The sequence below is a fragment of the Platalea leucorodia genome, assembly GCF_965183815.1.
Source record: "Platalea leucorodia genome assembly, chromosome: 7".
NCBI lineage: Eukaryota > Metazoa > Chordata > Aves > Pelecaniformes > Threskiornithidae > Platalea > Platalea leucorodia.
In genome coordinates, this window is record NC_138829.1 from 12,706,849 (window position 1) to 12,728,643 (window position 21,795).

The 21,795-nt window shown below is 42.6% G+C and overlaps 1 protein-coding gene across 2 annotated transcripts in view; it reads right to left on the minus strand.

Moving 5' to 3' along the window:
- Positions 1–21,379, minus strand: part of TRAF3 (TNF receptor associated factor 3) — a 65,393-nt gene extending 44,014 nt beyond the window's left edge. Inside the window, exons 1-2 of one of the 2 annotated variants that reach the window (XM_082316863.1) lie at positions 21,329–21,379; positions 20,181–20,236 (exon numbers count right to left, since the gene is read on the minus strand). The gene's annotated coding sequence lies outside the window, so the exon portion shown is untranslated. Of the gene's footprint in view, positions 1–20,180; positions 20,237–20,927; positions 21,007–21,328 lie in introns of those variants that run through there. The other variant, XM_082316862.1, reaches the window with a different exon arrangement.
- Between the last annotated feature and the right edge of the window lie 416 nt (positions 21,380–21,795).

Genomic DNA, 21,795 nt, shown 5'->3' on the forward strand with positions numbered 1-21,795 from the left:
ACAGAGGATTAAAAACAAAGTATTAGGCAGAAACTGCAAGTGTTTCATATCAAGAAGAAAACAAACCACTGCATCAATAAACTTAATGGCTGTCCAGCATGCCATGCACACACAAGGGACACTTAATGAAAACTTATCCACATGTTTTTTCTGCAAGCAGTCAGATCTCCAAATTGGAAACCTGAAGGCAGCCCTTCATTACCCTCTGCTCCAAAATGCAGATCTCAGCAACACAACACCGCAAGTGGAACAACCATAGCTTGATTTTACCTCCTAGTAATTCCCTCTTTGCCCATTACTGCACTGCAGTCTTTCTGAGGGCTATGCAAAATACAAACAGGGGAGGACTGAAAGAGCCCAGGCAAGAAATACAGTTACAGAAAAGTCCATTCAAATCATCTCATGTCTTATTAGTTGTGGGCTGAAAGGAATAAACTGCAGAGTTTGGTGGGATCTCTAAGGATTCTCCCTGCTGTTCTTCCTCTCATGTTCCTGCCTTTCTTTTCCTTCATTTTTCATGGGATATTTTGGGATTTTACTTTGTGGCAAAACTAGAGGGAATTGGGGAAAAGAGCAGCAACATTTTTTAAAATTTTTAAGTTGTTTCTTATATTTAGTGACTTCATTGTTTATAAGTTATATTAAAGCTACCTTTTATTCTCATAACCACTAATATTTTAAGAGGTTAACAAACTAAAAAATAAAAAAAAAGTCTTTTAAGGTTTGGGGTGTTTGGGAGTTTTCTAGGTTCTGGGGAGGGTGGTGGTGCTGGTGCATTTTTTGCTTTTGCTGCTTAAATCCGGGAGTTTAGTCAATTAACTATTTTAACACTTGGATGCTTTCCGTATACAATTAAAACTGCTGTGATTACACAGCAGCGGCATTTGTGAGACAAATGCCCAGCAGGGGCATTTGTAATTATTTCCCAAGTGTTCCACAACAGCAGCTAAAGAATACATCAGAATATTAAAGAAGCTTTCACAGAAGAGTTGAGGTTGGAAGGGACATCTGGAGATCATCCAGTCCAACCCCCTCTGCTCAAGCAGGGTCAACGAGAGCCAGCTGCCCAGAAGGGCGTCCCACTGGGTTGAGTATCGGCACAGAGAGTGACCGTACCACCACGCTGGGCAACCTGGTGCAGGGCTTGAGCACCCTCACAGTCAAAAGTTTTTCTTGTGTTCAGATGGAGTTTTATGGTTTGCCTTTTTTTTTTTTTTTTTGTAATTTATGCCCATTGCCTCTTTGGACACTAGAAATCTAATGTATACTTGGGTTAGCTTTTCCGCGCCCCCCCTCGCTTCTTCATCCTCCACAGCTGCATTTAAGAGCAAAGGGAGCAACAATGAGCACTCACTGTCAATCAGCCAGTTGTTGGCTCATTTGCAACAATAGGCTCATCACTGCTTTCCACCCCTCCTTCCCTCTGCATCCTGCAGAGCAAGGCTCAAGGCCAGATCTTTTAGCCCATAGCAGCCCAGCTGCCTACCATCAGCAACCTATTATTCCTTGAGATCTAAGTCCTCCTTGGGGGAGGATCCTGCCCAGTGTTTTCTGGCTTGGCCTCACTGGAACATTAGGCTGGGCTGAACACATGCTGAGGATGACATGGAAAGCTCAGAAACCTCCAGCAGCTCCTGAGCACCTCCCAGCCTTCTCCTGCAGCCCCCCAGGAGCAGGGGCAGTAGCCAGCATTCAGGGCACATTATATGGGGATAAGCAGAAAGGAAATGGGAGAGTTTGGAGGTAAATACATCCTCTTGGGTTTTGGCTCACAGCAGTGAAAAGGTTGGTTGTTTTCAGTGGCGTGTTTCAACAAGGTTTACGTTGGCCTTTTAAAGAAAAGGTAATGGGCAACAAAGGTACAGACTCGCAGATATAATGAACATACTGACTACCCACTCCCCCACCCACAGATGGGAGAAAGGTTAATTTCTCACAGCTGTGCACAAGTCCTTTGCTTACTCTTCACAGAGGCTCCTGAGTTTCCATGCACTAAAACAGCAATTCTACTTTTTTTTTTTTTTTTCTTTTTTAACATGGCTTAATTAAAATTGAAATTCCTGCCGTGGACAACATATACTCAGTTTAGGCTCCTAAACAAAGTTTTAGTTAGTTTTACTTTAAGCTTGTCTCTACTAAAAGTAATTTATTTAACACTAGAGGTCATCTTCAGTTTCAAATCTCTTCCCTGGTTTGCAGACCAAACATGACGTATCACATTTAAAAAAATATGATAATGAATTTGAAAAGGGGAAAGGCCTGTTGGCTTTGAAACAGAAAAAAAAAAAAATCAGAAGAGCTATCAGAGACTTTCTGCATGACTTAGAGCACTTCTGTACATTTCTATTCTCCTTCATTGAGGAACAGATACAATGCCTCCTTTCTCTGATCTTACCTGGACACCTACCAAGTTCCCATCTCTTCACATACTTGTATACATATTACCTTGTATAATAGGACTTCAGGCTTAAGCTGGGAATTGCCAAAAGTGAATAAACAACTAGAAATAAGGAACACAAAAACATAATTATATCTTGGTAAAACTGGGGGGAAGGAGGACCAAAAATATTCCTTTCCCCTAAAAACAGAAGATAAGTGGTAAAATAAGATGTTTAAATATTTTTCAGTTTCCACAGTTAGTCTCAAACTAGCACCTTAACGACACTTTTTAACCTGGTTTGCTTCAGGACACTGAGAATGACTTGAAGACAGCCATGTGCAGCCTAACTGCTTTCTGGATGGGATTCATATACTATCAAGGATGCACACAGCATTTCTTAGGAAAAAAAACACCTAGCACTGAGTTAGAAGATGGGCCAAGGAAGAAAATCTTATAGAAAGATAGCAAGACTGCTTCATAAATTGTTCAAGGTCCCATGTATTCTTGGTGGGACAGTAAGACAGAAAGAGAAAAGGCCAAGACAGTATCCAATCATTCCAGCAGACTATTTCTTCCTCCTGCATCCTTCAGGTGCTATGTCTAGATCACAGCCTAGAAAGGACGTGTTATACTCTTACGTGAACCTACAAAAATAACTTATTGTGACAAGAAGATGAACTTCTGTGTATAAACAACATCATTAATTCACATAATGTGTTACTTACAAGTTCTTAGTCATAGGGCTTAACATATTGCCTAGTGTTATTGTAGCAAAAGCTTATTTTTACTCCTTTTCCACACAAAATTTTGAAAGAGCCTCTCTACCTTCCAGCTTTATAAAGCTGCGCCTGCTCTGAGGAACAGGCCACAGAGTAGTCCCAGAGCATCACCTGCTGCTGCTCTCCAAAGACACAAGCCCTATTGCTCACCTGAAGCATTGAGGAATTTCCTACGTCGATGTCAAGAAGTTGAAAGGAGCACGTTTCACTTTTTTTATCCATTCCTAATTTACAGCTTAAACTGAAGGCAAACGGGACTACTAACTTTTTTGTAGAAGCATCATTTCTTTTCAAACTCCAGAAAAAGTAGAGTGGAACAAGGAAGGAAAGCACAACCTCCAACACATTTAATGTACTGTTCTAAAAGATTCAGGATGTTTTCTCCTCTTGCAACTAAGGTATAATGTAGTTTCCCAAATTATGCTGTGGCTGACTGAGGAAGCTCGCTACCACCTATGAGTCCTAATCATATTTTTAAGCTATTTGAAATAAAAAATAAAAAAAATCTTTCCCTCAGATGTTTAATGAAATGGAAGTAACACTTTGCTTACCTTCCTTGCAAATACAACAGAACTGATAAAATGAATGAAAAATTTATAAATAAAGAAGCTTCCATACACTACCAGGCAACTTAATTCCATCAGGCAAAGACTGCAGCAGAACTTGCTAAATAGTCCATTCTGACTGTGTGGAAGACACAGAATAAGAAAGAGCAAGGCTATAAGAGGGTTTACTTACAGAAATAAGAATGAAACTTGTTTGACTTTTGAGGTATCACCCTCATTCATAACTAAAGCAAGTCCAAGTACTGAAGATGATTTGTAAAATTAATACCATAAACTCAAAGATGTGAAAACACAAAGGAGAACAAGGTACTTTACAGTTTCATGCAATGATACAAATACTACTTCTACCAAAAAAAAAAAACCCCACCAACAAAAAACCCCAACTCACACAACTGTCATGAGGTTTCTAAATGTACATATCACAAAAATATACACAGCAGAAGAGTTGTTGCTACCTACCTGTTTACATGAAAAAAATTCACAACACAAACCACAGTGACACACAAGACTGCAGTCTGTGCTTCCAATGGATTAATATATTGTCTCCCACTGCTGAGAGCTGGTCTTGATTCAGTTAAAGCCTAAGCACTCAGGCTTTCCTGCTGGGAAACAAACAAGTAAAGTCGGTTTCGAGCATCTCCTATTAAATTATAGAAACAATTCTCACAAGCCTGAAGGCACAAAAGAGAAATAGTAGGTTAAGGCTGCATGAAACCATAACAAACTATAGCAAACCAAAAAGCTGCACTGAGATTTATTAGTTCACCAGAAAATCCATTGCAAAAGTCTATTTACTTCATGGAGGAAGTCACCACTGCCACCATTTAGTGAGTCAAGCTAATCTGCAAGAATGTTTTACATAATGGGAAAATTTTTTATCGGCCAGAGGTTCACAGTGTTCTTAAATTTCCAGAAACTGCAGATGTAAAGATACTTCTGTTAACCTAAACCAAAACCAAGAAAAGAAACTATCCGAGATACATGCTCCATTTCACAACACAGGTCTAATTTTACTAGCTACTGTATTTCAACCTATTCAGCATAGGAAAGATTTACACTGATATAAAAGGAAGGAAATACGAACATTGAAAACACAGGTAGTTTTAATACTACCACCAAATGGTATTAAAACATACTGGCTAGCACATCGTCGCCATTTCTGAACTGCGATACTGAGAACCGAAGTAGTTTTTTAAGCTACCAGTTTTATTCTTGTAGAAAATTAGTACTAGTGAAACAGGTGGAATGGATTTACAAGAAAGCACGATACCATCTTATTTCTTCCATTTACTGTGAAATAAAAGCTAACAAGAGAGCCAAGAATCCCTACAGACAGTCAGTAACAAACTGAAAGGTGTTCTTTCCTTCTTCTAGCAATGAAAATATGCTGCAACACAACTCTAATATAAAATCCAGTTCACTCAAACCAAGTAAAGTAGCTTGAATGAAGGAATCTTTCCTCAGTTTTCAGAGGGCTGATAATAGCTTAAGGATTACATTTAAAATCAAAGAATAAATTCAAAACATTTCACAGCTCAAATATTATTCCCCTCATTCTGCTAGAAGTGATCAATGTAAAAATACAGATTGCTCAGATTGTATTTTAGTTGCTGCTTTTAAAATATTTTAATGATACTTAAGAGTAAGTCTATTTTTTTAATTACACAACAACAACAAAAAAAAAAAAGCATGCAAAACAAAACCAAAAGCATGTTTCCTTCTGGTATCTGGTGATGCAGTCACCCATCTGAAGGCCTAAGTTCTACCCCTGGAGCATACAGACCAAGACCAGCGATACAGTTGCATTGCCCGAGTAAAAAGCAATGTCTCAGTGTTGCAGCGACCAAAGCAACCTCTGGGAACCGTCCCGAGGACCCAAAGGTGTCCACCAGGTCACGCAGAAAGCAGACAGCAGCACATCTTTTTAAGTTCCCCAGGATGGCTAAACGCTTCTCACCTGCAACTAGACTTTTCTGGTCAGTCTTGAAAGCGCTGTACTTAAGACGGACATCATCGCCTTTATCCACATACTGAGTATGTCCTTACCCTCCACGAACTGGCAGGCTGCACTCCCTGTATGCCTTATCAAAAAACCACAGCCAGAACAGTATTGGTTTTGTGGTCTGCCTTAGGTTTTCCACCTAAGGCAATTACTACACTTCAAATCACAAGAGTAAGCACAGCTCTTCCTAGAGCAGTAGACATCTGGAAATCATGCTGGAGCAAGCTTAATCTGCTATTTTGCAGAATGGCCCTACAGAGATCAGAACCCTTGGAGCTACTGTCGTAAGCTAAGGTCACACCATGAAAACAATTTCCTCCATTCAGATAGGAATATAATGCTATAGAGGTTTCAGTTGTTCTTGACTGACACATATCTCCATGTGGTTCAGGAAAGGACCGCAGTACAGTAATCCAAAACACAAAACGCACGATGCGAATTTAAACAAAACAAAAAACCCCACACTAGTCTAGAGGCAAAGGATGGATTAAAGAAAATAAATCCTTGCAGGGGCAACAAGCAGCTGTGTTCTAGCCTATAGTCCAGCCCCTGACCTAGTCCTCTGGCAAATGGAAAAGAGGAGAGGACAGAGGCAGACAGAACACCACTACGCACCTGAAAAGACTCCTTTTCTTGGGTAATGGAGATTTCTGTCCTTCTACAGTGCTCTGCTTGTGGACATAAGAAGATAAAGCCCCCTGTATCACTGTTTAAGAAGCCGTAAGAGTTCTCTACTGACATACTGACTTCCCAGACTTTATACCTCCAGTCCAACTATCCACAAGTCAGAGTATGGACTGGAGGCAACCTGAAGCCTTCTGTGTTTAGACAACCACCAGAAACAGTTAAGTTTGGGCAAACTGCAGGCAATGGTATTTGTATCGGGTTTTCATGGCAAGGTTTTGGTAGCGGGGGGGCTACAGGGGTGGCTTCTGTGAGAAGCTGCTGGAAGCTTCCCCTGTGTCCGACAGAGCCAATGCCAGCCGGCTCCAAGAGGGACCCGCCGCTGGCCAAGGCCGAGCCCATCAGTGATGGTGGTAGCACCTCTGGGATAACATATTTAAGAAGGGGAAAAAAAAAAAAAAAATTGTGGAACTGCAGTCAGAGAGAGGAGTGAGAATATGTGAGAGGACCAACCCTGCAGACACCAAGGTCAGTGAAAGAGGAGGGGAGGAGGTGCCCCAGGTGCCACAGCAGAGATTCCCCTGCAGCCCCTGGTGAAGCCCACGGTGAGGCAGGCTGTCCCCCTGCAGCCCATGGAGGGTCACGGGGGAGCAGAGATCCACCTGCAGCCCGTGGAGGACCCCACGCCGGAGCAGGGGGATGCCCGAAGGAGGCTGTGACCCCGTGGGAAGCCCGTGCAGGACCCATGGAGAGAGGAGCCCAGGCTGGAGCAGGTTTGCTGGCAGGGCTTGTGACCCCATGGGGGACCCACGCTGGAGCAGTCTGTTCCTGGAGGACTGCACCCCGTGGAAGGGACCCACGCCGGAGCAGTTCGTGAAGAACTGCAGCCCGTGGGAAGGACTCACATTGGAGAAGTTCGTGGAGGACTGTCTGCCGTGGGAGGGACCCCAGGCTGGAGCAGGGGCAGAGTGTGAGGAGCCCTCCCCTGAGGAGGCAGGAGCGGCAGAGACAACGGGTGATGAACTGACCGCAGCCCCCATTCCCCGTCCCCCTGCACCACTGAGGGGAGGAGGCAGAGAAATCGGGAGTGAAGCTGAGCCTGGGAAGAAGGGAGGGGTAGGGGGAAGGTGTTTTAAGATTTAGTCTTTATTTCTCATTATTCTACTCTGATTTGATTGGCAATAAATTAAACTAATTTCCCCAGGTCGAGTCTGTTTTGCCCGTGACAGTAATTGGTGAGTGATCTCTCCCTGTCCTTAGCTCGACCCATGAGCCTTTCGTCATATTTTCTCTCCCCTGTCCAGCTGAGCAGGGGAGCGATAGAGCGGCTTGGTGGGCACCTGGTGTCCAGCCAGGGTCAACCCACCACAGTATTACTGATGTAAAATGTGTAACATTCCAAGATCTATTTTCCCTATGCATTTCTGCCTCATTCAGTATTAGCAGTAGGTCAGTTTTATCCGTTAACATAATCTTGAAAAGTCATCAGCCTGACATCAATTCTCATTCTGCCTGCTTTTCCAAAGTTAGTTAATTTGGACTGTCTAACTAGTCCTGCCACAGCCATAGCAAAGCTGCAATACCGCCACAGAGAGGACTGACCACTCTGAGTATCTGCAGAAAGAATGACCCTGTCACCACTTAGTCTCATCCTAGTTATTGAAAACAGATTAATATCCTACATTAGCTTAAAACAATGGAAGCTGAACTCTTCTGTAGTAATTTACAGCCATTACACGCTGGCCTCTTTATTCTTGCAGTGCACCTCTGGATATGTAGGGTGGTTTCATCGGAGGCCGTAAGAAAACAGCATCTCAGAAGTCACTTGTATGCAAACATTAAAGGTTTCTTAAAAACACTTCTATTTACAGGAAAATGAGTAGAGACCAGAAGAACAAAGAGACAACAGCAGTTTAAGAAGAGTATCATATGGGCTCAGGGAGCTCTAACAGGGAATAAGGCCACATAGAAACATGTATTATTAAAACACTCTCTAAATGTTCTTGTTTCTATTTTACTTACTGTATGTAATACTTGGCAATAGGCTCTGATGCTCGAGCCCTGGTGACTAACTACAGCCATTAAGATACTGGTACATCTTTATTTGGCCTTCCCATCTCTTCCTTGGGATTTACTATGCTTGTGGTAGTAAAAAAAAAAAAACAAAAAAAACCCCAAAAAACACCAACCAACCAACCAAAAACCCCAAAACCGTGGCCTCTTGGTTTTTACAGTTTACTTCACAACATCATATAACATAAAACTCGTGTTCACTGGTGGTTTCAACACTACCAAAGGTACGAAGCAAGTTCCAGCACACTGCAGCTCTGGCTCTACTCTAAAAGTGGGGGAAATAAACGATTTCATTTCAGTGTTGGTAACAGCGCCAAGGCTGACACATTGCTTTTAGTCTTAACATCAGATTCAGGCATTTAGTTTAAGACAATATAGGAGGCTGTAGGCCAAGTACTTTGAAGCTCAATGACATCTTGAATTGGATTCAGTATTTGAAATCAGGAGAACAAGAGAAACTAAAGCTGTATCCTTGGTTGCAAGAAAAACGTAGGCCATATGAAAACTTAAGAGCAGTGAGCTACTCGATGCCACTGACCCCATCGAGGACTGTTCATTTTGAACTGGAGCTCTGTTCTCCAGAATACTTACAGGGGTTCCCGGTTTGGTATCCATTTGCAAACTTACTGAGTTTGTTCTCTATTATTCAGTCCTTAAAGTCACTGTTGGAAAATGTTAACTATGTCAGGAGCCAAAACAGATGCCTAGGCAATATTACACAAGATGATGACAGTTACCCTGCATCTTCCTGCTCACTCTTCCAATCCATTGCATGCTACCCTTGCAGCCAGGCCCTTTAAACCAGACGCCTTCTCTTCAGTCCCCTAGACCCTTAATCAGCACACAGAAAGAATCGTGATAAAATACTATAGAGGAATTTCTAATGGCCCTTACCATCATTCTGTTATCTTGCAGATGTTTATAAACAGAACATTTATTCTAATTTTTCTGGAAAATAAATTTCATTACTCAGTTTCCTATCACTCATATCACAGAAAACAAATCACAAGATCAAATACAAAACCCCTTCTGAATTGCATTTAACCTCAATCAATTACCACAAACAGATGTGAAAGAGTTAACAGCTAATTGGGTTATGCATTATATCAGTTGGTTCTGAAGAAGAAGATAGAAGAAAGAAGAATTAATTACTTCATTTCTCTTGGCATCAACTTTTGTCACTTTTCACTCCATATCAGCTACTGGAACAATACCCTCTTACTGCTCAAGACCATATGAAAAACATTTTCTCGTTATCCTTTTATCTCCCCTGTTAGTTTGATATTGTTTTATGGCTCAAATGCTCCAATCTTCTTCCTACACACTTGTGCCATTCTTTCTTACTCATCTTTAACACCATCACCTAAATTCATACAATTTCTTCTCGAATTTCAGATCATTAGCAATGTTCTGATTTAGCCAAAGCAATTTGTGTGTCAGTGCAAAAGAAAGTAAAAATTACTAATTCATGCTGGTTCCCTAAAAAGAAGGTAACTTCACTGAATTCCTCTTAGACTCTAACATGCTTCCTACGACATCTCACCTACAAATTTTCTGAATTCTTGTTGTTCTCTTTATTTTGCTGCTGTTCTCTATTTTGCTGTTTTTCCTCCTTCGCTTCCTAGAAATACTGAATTTTATCAGTTCAAGTTAATCTTTCACAAGCTGCCTCCTCCTTCCATCTTTTTAACCAGCTCCTTCCTTTCTTGGTCAACATTAAATTAAGACAAGCACCCATATTTATTATCAAGAGCTTTCCCGTATATCAATAAATTCTTGCACAGTAGTACGTCCCACACACCTTTCTCAAAAGGTACCTGTGCAAATAAAATCCTTCATTTATGCCGTATCTCATGTTTGACCCTTTGTTCATTTAGTAGTTTTTAAAAACAGAAATGAGTTTCACCACCCCACCCATTTTTGGTGGGCGTATCACAATATTGCTCTTATTCTCTAGACCTTCCCTCATTACCTTCCTCACCTAAAAATAAATATACACATCCTTAATATACTACAATACATTGTCACTTCTTCCCTGACTGTCCTTACTATGCCCTCTCTGATCAACATTCCTGTGGGATATGCTGTTGGTGCCATTTTGGACATAAAAACAACAGCTATTCCTCTATCTGGAATTTAAGCACAGCAAAATACAATGACAAATCCCATTAATTGCCAAGTCTTAGCCTGTAAACACAAAGGTAGCCTCCTAACCAGCTGCAAGTCAAGGTAGGAGGGAAGAAGCAAGGCTAGGTTTTGCTAATATTTAAGTATCTATTAATAGAGCCCAGAATACTGTCACCCTTCTGTCTATATGCTATCCTATGGCAATGTTAGAATCAAGGCTTTCTCTTCAAGGTGACCAAGCACAACTTACTTTCTGCCTGATTCATTTCCACCTTTGGTTCTGGCCTCACTTCGCAAGCCAGTCACATAACTGAAGAAGAGCAAGTTCATATTTGATGTGAAGTCGTACGGCTGGATGACATCATAATCGTTACCTTTTAATTGCCCCTTTAAGGGTCATTATTAGCAAGCTGTAAGTTGTTATTAGCAAAGTGATAAAATACTAATGGCCCTGTTCTCTCACACAACAGCTTGTCCATTTCTCCAGTTATCACATAACTGATAACTTTTCCTATTTCAAAATGGATGATTTCAAATTATTTCAAATTATTATTATTTCAAATTATTCCAAAATGGATGATTAAGGACAAAGAGAGTCATCCCTCTGCCTGTTACTTCAACCTGCTAGATTTTGGGGAACTAACAGCACTCGGCAATCACACATTTTAACCCTGGCCAAGGTTAGAAAGTGAACAAAGTTTTTTGCAAACTTCTCAATTTCTTTTTTTTGAAAACAGAAAATTACATGTGAAGTCCACTGGCTGCTGCGCACCACTTTAACAGCTGTTAAACTCAGGCCAAGTCTGTTAAGCTAGGCTTCCCACCGCTGGATCTGAAAGTACTTATACTTTCCAACCCCAAGAAGTGGATTTTTGCTAGGCTACCTCTTCTTCAAAAGAAAAAATAAAATCTCAGTTTAAGAAATATTTTGTCTCTTACACTTCTTGCTCAGTACTATTTAATACTACCAAACTTTTTTGCTAGCTGGTCACAGTTACCTTGATTCTTTAAATCACAATAAAAATACTTCTACCCATAAAGAGAAGAGGGCTGTGGCTTCATGAACCCAACCTGCCTAACTTCTATTGCTCTTGATCAACACCATTTCTAAAAATGAGGGGTTTTTTTCTACTTACAGGTCTGTGGTGTGGGAGAATTCAAAGACCTCAGCAACCTTGACTTGCTATCTTTAAAGGAGTCGTAACAGCAAGGAGCATTTAACAAACACACATGCTAATGCACATTTTTTTTTTTTTTTTTAATTTAATATATATCTCAACTCTTAACTATTGCAGAGTGAGTCAGGTGTCCAATCATGGGTGTGCAGTACAACTTTAGATGCCCTAAAATATCCAAGACATGTGCAGGACTGGCAGGTAAGAGTTTGGCCACATGGAAGACGGCACACTTTTGGGGCATCAACTTCAGACCATCTGGGATCTCCTACAGCATTTAAGATGGTACTCAGTGCCTCTGTGTGTAGGCATCATCTTTGCTCCCTTGAGTTCTTCTAAAATCACTAGTCAGTCAGGGCTCAGGCAAAAGAATACTATCGTTATCTGTTCTAGTTAAAACACTGCTCTTTAAAAAGAAATGCTAGTGGACAGGGTCAACAAGACGACAGGAACTCACATACTAGATTCATGAGGATGTTATTGCTGTAATGGTCTGCCTAATTAATTTCTGGATTTTTAAATCAAGCATTTCTTGACACCGAGTTTCTTTAATACTGCAGAATCCCCATCTACATGATAGCAGGGCATGAACATAACACAGAGTCAACACACTTGAACAGATGAGAGCTACAACAGAGGCAGCTGCTAAAATCTAAATCACCCATGCAAAAAGCATATGATTTATTTCTTCCATACCTCCTTCCCATAGAGACAGCCTGTCTTTTTAGTATCTTATCTATTCATCTCAAACCAGAAAAAAAAAAAAATCTTAGCAAGTATTCCTGCCTTTGGAAAGTATTTTAATAAAGAGAAGTCCTTTAAAAAAAAAAAAAAAATACAGCCATGAAAACAGTTTTAGGCAGAAGCCTGCTTCCATTAGGTATATAAATATTTCAGTCCCAGCAGCACCATCTAATGGAGAGCTCACCAATTTTTCTCCTTCTTTAACATGACAAACATTTTATTTTGGAGGTGTTAACAACTGATACTTTAACACATGGCCTATTTAATACTCTATAAAAACTGATTAGCTACAAGACAAGCCAAATCATTTCTCCACAGACAACAGTTGGACAGTCCTTTTCTCCTGCCAGACATTACATTCACACACAAATTTATTAAGTATAACAGGACGTTTCTTTAACCAGGAGATAAGATTTTAGTTAGAAACTTTTTTTTTCAAAAAAAAAAAAAAAACAAAAACAAAAAACCAAAAAAACAACCCAAACAGTAACTGTGAAGCAGCAATGCCAGCTTAAAAATACAGCTACCTTAAGCATGTTTAAGCTTTCCCTCTGAAAGCAGAACAGAGATGTCAGTACCTCTAAAGTGTAAGGGATATGGACAAACCTGGACCTAACCATAGCAACAGAAGTCACTACCTACACCTGCTTAAGATGAAGTTAAGCATTCCAAGACATGTTCAGGTTGCACTTCTGCTACAAAACATACTATGGGAGATGGGGAGCAAATCATCATCAGCATCAGTAAAGTACGTAGCACGATGACTGTTGGCAGCTACCACTATTTATCTCACTAACATTTTCTCATGCAAACAAACATGACAGAACTTATGTATGAAATGGATCTGTAAGAAGTAGTATTTTTTCCTCACTGCATTTTGTCCTCCTTGTTCTTTATATAAATCACAATTGCAAATAACGGTTCAAGTACTTTGAACTTTTCCAATTAACTCAGCATATGGACACTCTTGTCCTGGAATAACTGCCTGTTTATGTATAGCTTAAAGGACTTTCAAAGTCTGTCTGCCTTATCTCAGAAATCAACTAATACATTCAACTAATACACCCACCCACCCCACCCCCCAAAAAAAAAAGTTTTAGTAAATAATTCTGCAAAATTACAGCCTCTTACTTTTGCTATATGTATTAACAGCTTTATTTACACAAACAGGACAATTCCAAGCTTCTTCCTCATTTATTTTGAGAGAATCTCCTCAGCAAAAATATACAGAATGTAGTGGGTGGATATTTATTTGCTTGTCCTAAATCTTTCTTTAAAAAAAAAAAAAAAAAACAAAAAACAAAAAACAAAACCCAAAAACCAAACACAAAAACACCCACACGAAAACAAAGTAAGCAAACACAAACGAACAAACAACACCCCCCCAAAAAAACCAACAGAGTAAATCCCCCCCAAACCCCCTCAAAATTTTACGGGCCAAAATACTGAAAGTTGCATGTCTAAAGAATCCCTTTCAAAATGAAAGTGAAGTTTTCAGGAATTTGTAAGAAGGAAAGAGGAATAAGGGAAATTTATGGTCCCAGGTATTGAAAAATAGCTGATGAAGTACAACACACAAATAACAATAAACTTGTTTTATCTTCCTAGAGATTGCCAAGAGCATTCTTCTGCACATGCTCCAAAAAAGTGTCAAAGTACCTTGCTGTAACACAGATACAAAAAACTCTGCTGAACAGTATGAGCCACACAACAGCAGTATCTACTAGCTGAACTACAACTTAGGATCCATTAGTATTTCCATTACATATCAACACCACGGGTGAGTAGTGAGACATATTTGCTAATCTGAAATATAGCATGCTCAGGTTCTGTAGATAGAAACATGATTCAACCCCTGACGGAAAACAGACAGAGAAGATACTGCTGACTTCAAGTGATACTACGTGTTATTAACTTCAAATGAAGTTTGCGCAAATCCTTTTTTCCCCCCTCCCAAAACGCTGAGTTTTAGAAGGCAATGAAAATACTACTGCATCAAAGGGTTCCAAAACTGCTAGAGATGTGCATGTGCAAATCAGCAGCTTTCATTTATTTAGGTATCCAACTTCCTTCTACTCAAACTGTCAGCCAAATGGTAGCATTTTGAGAGTATGTCATTTCACAACCACAAGCACTTTACCTTTGGCACCTACTGAATGTAGAACGGGTATCCTAATCAGGTTCAACCGCAACAGTCATAACAATAAAAACATTCCCAGGCAAAAGCACAATGCTCCTCTCTCAAGGATGTTGTGCTGAACAGAAAAGAGGACAGTGAAAAGGATGGAATGAGAGAGCAGGTGTAGATTTAAAGACGTGTACTTCAGACAATAGTAGGGTACATTGTAGACCATCTTTAGTGACCTGGAAGAGAAGAGCCTGTTAATTCACCTGGAGTGGGAGGTGGGGTGGGGAGGGAATCAAAGAAGCAGGTAGCCACAGAGAGGTGAAAGAAAAGTGGATTTGCAGATAAAAATTATTAGCCAGAAGTGTGAAAGTAGGTACAAGCCTGGAAACAATTACTTCAACAGACAAGTGATGTAAATGGAAGTAAAGTAAAGGTGAAAATGAAGTCACTTTGCTCAAGTGCAAGGATGAAACCACCTTGGAATAAAAGTCATCCTTTAACAAATTCAAATTACGAGAGATCTGACCAAAACCAGTTCAAAATAAGCCACTTTTAAGAATCAGAGGAACCAGCTTGAGAAATTAAGACCGTTTATACCATTTGGCCGAACAACTTAAGATGGAAGAGAAGCACAGCACGGACCAGAGCATTCCGTTAGTAGCTGAAGACCATAAAATGCACAAAGAGGGATGGTTTAAAGGAGATTAAAACAAGAACAAGTTGAATGAAAATTGTAAGGCTATACTTCCTATGCAAGATCAAGACTTACATCTGCGAGTCATTAAATAAACCGAAGCCACAACACTCAAGGAAATCTACTCTCAGAAGGTTCCTCTCTGTGGAAAAACAGAGAGAGGGCATAGTCAAACTGGTACAGTACACATCATCTCCATTATAAAAACCTCTAATAATTGTTCTAATTATCTCCTTCTCTCAAATACACGGATGAGCTTACAAAACGAAATCCATTCACATTGCCAAAATTTGGTTTATGAGCTAGGCTCTGCTGTTAGGAAGTTATTTTAGGCACATTTATCATGTAAGCTGGTTCCACAGAATAAGAAAAAATCATTACTTTTCTAGAACATCCAAAGCAGAAAGTTGGGAACAAGTACAAGCACCAGAACAGCTACCACCGACAAATTCTGTCGTGTACGCTCAGCTTCGTATAGCACTGCACGTTTGCTGTATGCAACCATGGAAGAGTGTGAAGCAAATAGCTTCCTGTCCCGCGATGCTGACGGTGCAGAACGGTACAGCACTGCAGAGGAGACAGAACAGGATGCCTCTACACAGCACTTGCAATTCATTTCATTTCTCAACAGATGACACTTGTACTGCCCTGCTGGGCCTCAGCACCTCATCATTTTTATGTCCTCAGATTGTAGGAAAGCACCATTATTCCCATTTTATTACAGACCAGGAAAACGGTCTGTATATGGAGCCAAAAGCCAGACACACATAAGCCACTAGCTGTATCAAAGTTATTCTCAGAACTCCCAGTCAGCCACCACCTAACCCAAGCAGCACCCAAGTATCAGTGCTCTTTTCTTCCCCAGCACATCTTCTATGCTTAAGGAAACATCTATCTTGACAAGGCTGATCACCTCAGAAAGCATCTCAACATCAAGTTCAAACACACCAGAAAACAATACACAAAACAGCAGTGGAAGAAGCATCAGCAGACTCTGTGTCTTTCCTCATCCTGGTGATTGTCCTAACCACTTGACCGAGACATCGTGCTTCCTCTTGCTCTGTTTCTCAGGCACACTGAGTTTTGATAATTCCTGGCATAGCAGAAGAGTTTCGAGAGAAGGAAGTGACACTACCCTTAACTGGCCTGTGGCTTGATGATGAGACTGCTCCCCAGGGAAGTAGGAAACTTGGATTGGAATCCCCCTTCTGCCCCTGGGACACGGCCATGATGTCACATCACTCCACACTGCATCATCAAAGCCCCTTGTCACTCTGGTCCTAACTGAATGACTTACAGTACACACATCCACAAGAATGAGAAAAAAACAGCCTCCAGGTCTCCTAGATTTTACACTCATGTCTTCAGTGGACCATCTTCTCTTTCTTGATAGTCTTTCAAGATGTCAAAGCTTGCAGGAACAAAGTGGCAGCCAGGAAGGCACTTATCTTACAGTAGTATCTGCAACATGCTTTTCAAGACAGACCAAATCAAAATAACTCTTTTTGCTAGCCGCCTAAGAGAGCTGTAAAGACTCATGGCATTTTGAGCTTGTCTTGAGTAGGCATATCTCACTTTATTTACAAAAAGATGTTTTTCATATTAATGCAGAAACCACAAAGTCAGATAAAAGTTCAGTATTACTCCAAATGTTAAATTTTTCTAATTATGAGTTTCCATACAGTCATCATTAAAGCATGTAGAAGTTTTACGACTGCTTTCACTAATGTTTTTGACTGAAATATTTGCTACGTATACTGTATGTGAAAGGATGTGTTCACTTCAGAGCATTTAAACTATGCTACAGAACTATTTGCAATTTTTGTCGTCGTAAATAACCTACAGAATGTTTCCTCTGTACATCAGAGAAATCTATTTCATAAATGATCATTTTATGATATGATATGAAGTAAGACTGGAACTACGAAGCCTTCCAACTTGAAGCATTCCTGCTATGCCCATTGAAGTTCTAATGCCTGCAATTTGCAAAAATTCAATCTTGACATCAAAGTACACAACACCCCAATTTTCAGTACAAGGAGGGAGCCAGGGGTGGAGGCCATCATGCATATCCAATACGGAACTTCTGCATCCACAAACATGTTGAGACTTCCCTTCCCATGCTGCCCTTGACTAGATGAACTTGGAATTCCACTAAAATCACGCTTTACACAGGCAGAGTAAAGCAGCAGGGAAGAGCAACAGCATGGAAATCAAAGGCTTAACATTTTTTGGGGGGTGGAGAGGATTAGTGACCTACAGTTGTTGTATATAATTTTAGAGACACTCGCCCTGTTAACCTACTTACAAAGCCAACAGTCGGTAGCAATTGAAGTCACAGCGGCAACGATATTTTGCTGTCAGTGCTCCAGTAGAAAAGATCTCCAGGAAGAAAACAAAAACACCCTCTAAGACTATATAAATACATATCTATCCCTCACACAATTCCCAATACCAAATAATCTTTTGCCTTATTTTCCCCCTAAGTTTGGAGATCTTTATACCATATACTTCCCTTACTGATTTTCTACGGCTTTTTTGTCTTTATTTCCTTTTCTCTTCTTTCCCATTAGAAGAAGACAGCACCTCTTCCTACTTTGCAGACACCTAGTGACCTTTCCTTGTAAGTTGCCCCCCCTTTCCTCCCAATTCTCTAGTCCTTTCTCCTTCTACCTTAAAAAAAAGGCATAGAAAAAATGAAACGTGTTTGTGATTTGTCACAACAAACATATACTGACTTCAAACTACGTATTTATGAGGGTATGGGCTTCCAGCAGGCAGAGCTGGGAGACCAGTTATATTCTCTTCGCCAGCCCTTCACTACTGTAGTTTCTATGTCACCACTTCATCACCACAGGTTAAAAAGTATAAGATAAAACCTAGTGTGACTACAGCACGATCTCTTGTGCTACAATCACACCTTTATTCTGTTGCACAAAAATACACAACTTTCCCTCCCTTGGCTTCTTTTCCCCATACCACATCTTGAAATCTCCAATTTCACTCTCTCCCACCGCTTTTGGTGTTCCTGAGCCATAGGCCAAAAATGCCATAAGGTTTCAAATACAGGCATCATATTCAGAAAGTACCCACCCACAGGCATTAAAAAAAAAATTAAGCCTTGGCAATTCTTTAAAGGAACTGTGCACAAGAGCACAGACATCTGAAACCAGTGTCTAATGAGCAGTCTTCAGACATCATACAATTCAGCACCTTCAATTAAGAAACACTATTATAATAAAAAACCTAATGAAATCCACTTATTGCATCATCTAACATATCAGAGATCAAAACGTGTTATTCTTGCAATATCTATTCATATAAAGCCAGTTTAGGAGATTGGAGTAGATCTAAGTCATTCCTATTTTTAAACCACCTTTTCATCTGCAGAAGAACTATGATCATCTACTTATCAATTTATTTATGTTCCAGTGGTTTAACAACAAAAGTTAAAAATTCAGATTTCTGGCTTTTCGTATTTTCAGCATTGCCACATCTACTAATAGAACAGCTGGACTTCAGTATTGAAAAAACACATTCCTCTTTTCTCACTTAAACTTTTCATTACGGACAAGAACAATGTAAAGATCTAAAATACAACAAGATCTTGAAATCGTTTAGAAGACAAACTGTATTGGCATGGACTGGCAAGACTTCATAAAGAATTTTTTGTCACTGATGCTAACTACTGCCATCTTACACAGTTTTCCAAGGTACCAACAGTAAATAAGCTTACACGATGATCAAATTCTCTGAATCCATACAAGAATGGCTTCTCAAAATTGGTATCATCAAACTTAACTGCAGAAGGACTTCAGGAAAGCCTACAGACTGAGTCATTTAGCACCCTCTTTTGATTAGAATTAATCTGCTTTTCTACTGAATGCACTTTACCTTTCTACATTCTAGGTCCAGCTATTATTGGAAGCTTCTCATCAAGTCATATTTCAGTAAAACACCTACCATTTTCATGTTGGAACAAAGCAACTTTTATAACCTCATAGTGCCGTCTGCTTGCAGTGCCCAAACTCATGATACATCAATGTTTCCGTTATCAAGCTTTATGACAAGGGGTTTCCCAGTTCAGCCATAAAAAACTCCGATTCAGTCCAAATGTTCAAGTATTTCTCGTCTTAAAACAAAAACCCTCTCCCTAATCACCATAAATAACATTTACATCTACGTTAATCCATACATGGTGTGTCTGGATTGCCATTTATAGACGCTTTTAGCCAAATGGCTCATTTTAAAGGACAACACACGGTATATGTTATGATCTCTCTAGTTCTAACTCTAACAATCAGTGTAGCCTTTAAATCCAGGCTTCTGTGCAAGTCGGTAGCTATATTAAATATGGATTTTTACTAACTATTTCGAATTACACTATTTCATTTGTCTAAGCTAAATACTGCTAGCACATCTTCACATCATACGCTAAACTCCTTTTCAGTCTATGAATGCAAGTTCAGATTAGCGCACAATAACGCTACGTGCGTTCTACGGGACAAACCTGCAAGGAAAAATACACAGTTCTACTGAAGAAATAAAAAAAAAAAAAACGCGCACAGATTACAACATACAAGGCTCGGTTAGATCTCAACAAGCTAGAGAAGTCACCGACCGAAGGAGACTGCAAATTTCAAATTGTATCATTGGAACTTCCCACATTTTACTACTACAGAAACAGAAAAAGATGAAAAATGCCCTAACGCACGGCAGCGATCCACACAGAGGTGCACATACAGTCTTTCACGTCACACACAAGCTCAGATCGGCAGAACGTGAGATTACGCCTCTCGGCATTAATGCCATTTCTCTTGTTTTTCCGCAGCTAATTCAGATCTTAGACACCTGAAGATACAAATAAATCAAGATGTAAATGCCTTACCTTCCTATTTTACAAGCTGCTGCAGTTCTCAGATTATGAGTCAGTCATAGGTTCATCTGCAGAGGAATGACTCAGTATAAACTTTTAAACACTGGTTATTTTTTCTAACCTACAACACGGCAATTAATTTCACGTATTAAAACGCGGTGCCGCGAAACAGCGCATAAAATGAATGGCGTGAAAACACAACACTTTTTCTCTCCGCTCACGCCAGGCAGACGGGCTTATAGCGCAGGGCCGTCGTAGGCAGGCAGACCTTATGAAAATATAACTCCTTCCGCACCGATCAGGGGCAGCCCCGTACCGGCGGCACTGGATTCTCCCCGGCGGCGAGCCCCCATCGCCCGGGCGCGGAGCCGAGCCCCGGCGCGGAGCCGAGCGGGAGCCGCCGCAGAGGGCGGCAGCCCGGGGAGGTGCGAGGTTGCGGGGGCCCCCGGCGCTCGGCACCCAGGCGCGGCGGCTGCCGGCAGTGCCCCTTTAAAGGCCGTCGGCCCGCCCCCAGCACTGCATATGGAGGGAGCCAGGAGCGGAGCGAGGCTTCTGCATTCAAACGACACATCAAACGCCGCAAGCGCCGCGGCCGCCCGCCCGCCGCCGCACGGCTCCGCTCCGGCCTGCCGGCCGGCCTCGCCTCTCCGTCCCGCCCCGACACACGCACGCACCCCGCGGGGCGCAGGGGGCAGAAAGCAAGAGCGGGGGGGGGGGGGGGGGGGGGGGTGTAGAAATAAGTAAGTGAAAAGGGGGCACCTGCAGAGCCCTGGAGTGCGGGTGCGTCCGGGCAGGCAGAGTCCGCGCCGCCCCCGCCGGAGGCTGATCTGTCCCCGGGCACCAGCCGCCGCCAAGGTCCCGGCAACAGGCTGCGGGTGAAGCGCGCTCGCCCCTGCCTGGTAGCAGATGCCTCGGATCAGCGCCGCGCCGCCGCCTCGCCCCCCGCCAGCTCCGCGGGAGACCCCCCCCGCCCCTCGCCGCCCGCCCGGCCCCGTCCCTCCGCCTCGGCAGCCCGACTGCGGGCAGGCGAAGCCCGGCCGGTGCCGGAGCCCTGAGCGGGAGCCGCTGCCGCCGCGGCGGCGGAGCGCCCGCGGCCGCCCCCCCCCCCCCCCGCCGCCGCGCCGCTCCCCGGGGCGCGCCGAGCCCCGCGGCCGCCCTACCTGCGAGCGTGTGAGGGGAGCGGGGCGGCGGGCGGCAGCTGGAGCCCGGCGACGGCGACCGCCAGCCCGACGGAAAGTCCCTGCCGCTCAGCGCCGTCTCCCCCCGCCCCGCACTTCCTCTCCCGCCCGCTCAGGCTGGAAATCCCCGGCGAAGCCCGCTGCTCTCCCGGCTCCTCCTCACACACACCGAGGGGCGGGCCCGGCCGAGCCGCTCAGCGCGCAGGCGGCAGCCGGGGGCCGGGCCTGCCCTGCCCGCCTGCCCCGGCTGCACCTGATGCCGCCGCTACCCACCCCACCCCCCCCCCCCCGCTCCGCCGCCGCGGGCGCAACCCGGGGAGAAGGGGCCCCGCGCTCCCCGCCCGGCAGACGGAGCCCGTCCCGCCCGGCGCCGGCCGGGCCCTCCGCAAGCGGCGCGGGGTGGGCCGTGAGGAGACGGCGCGTCCTGCCGGGGGCCGGGGGGGTGGCGC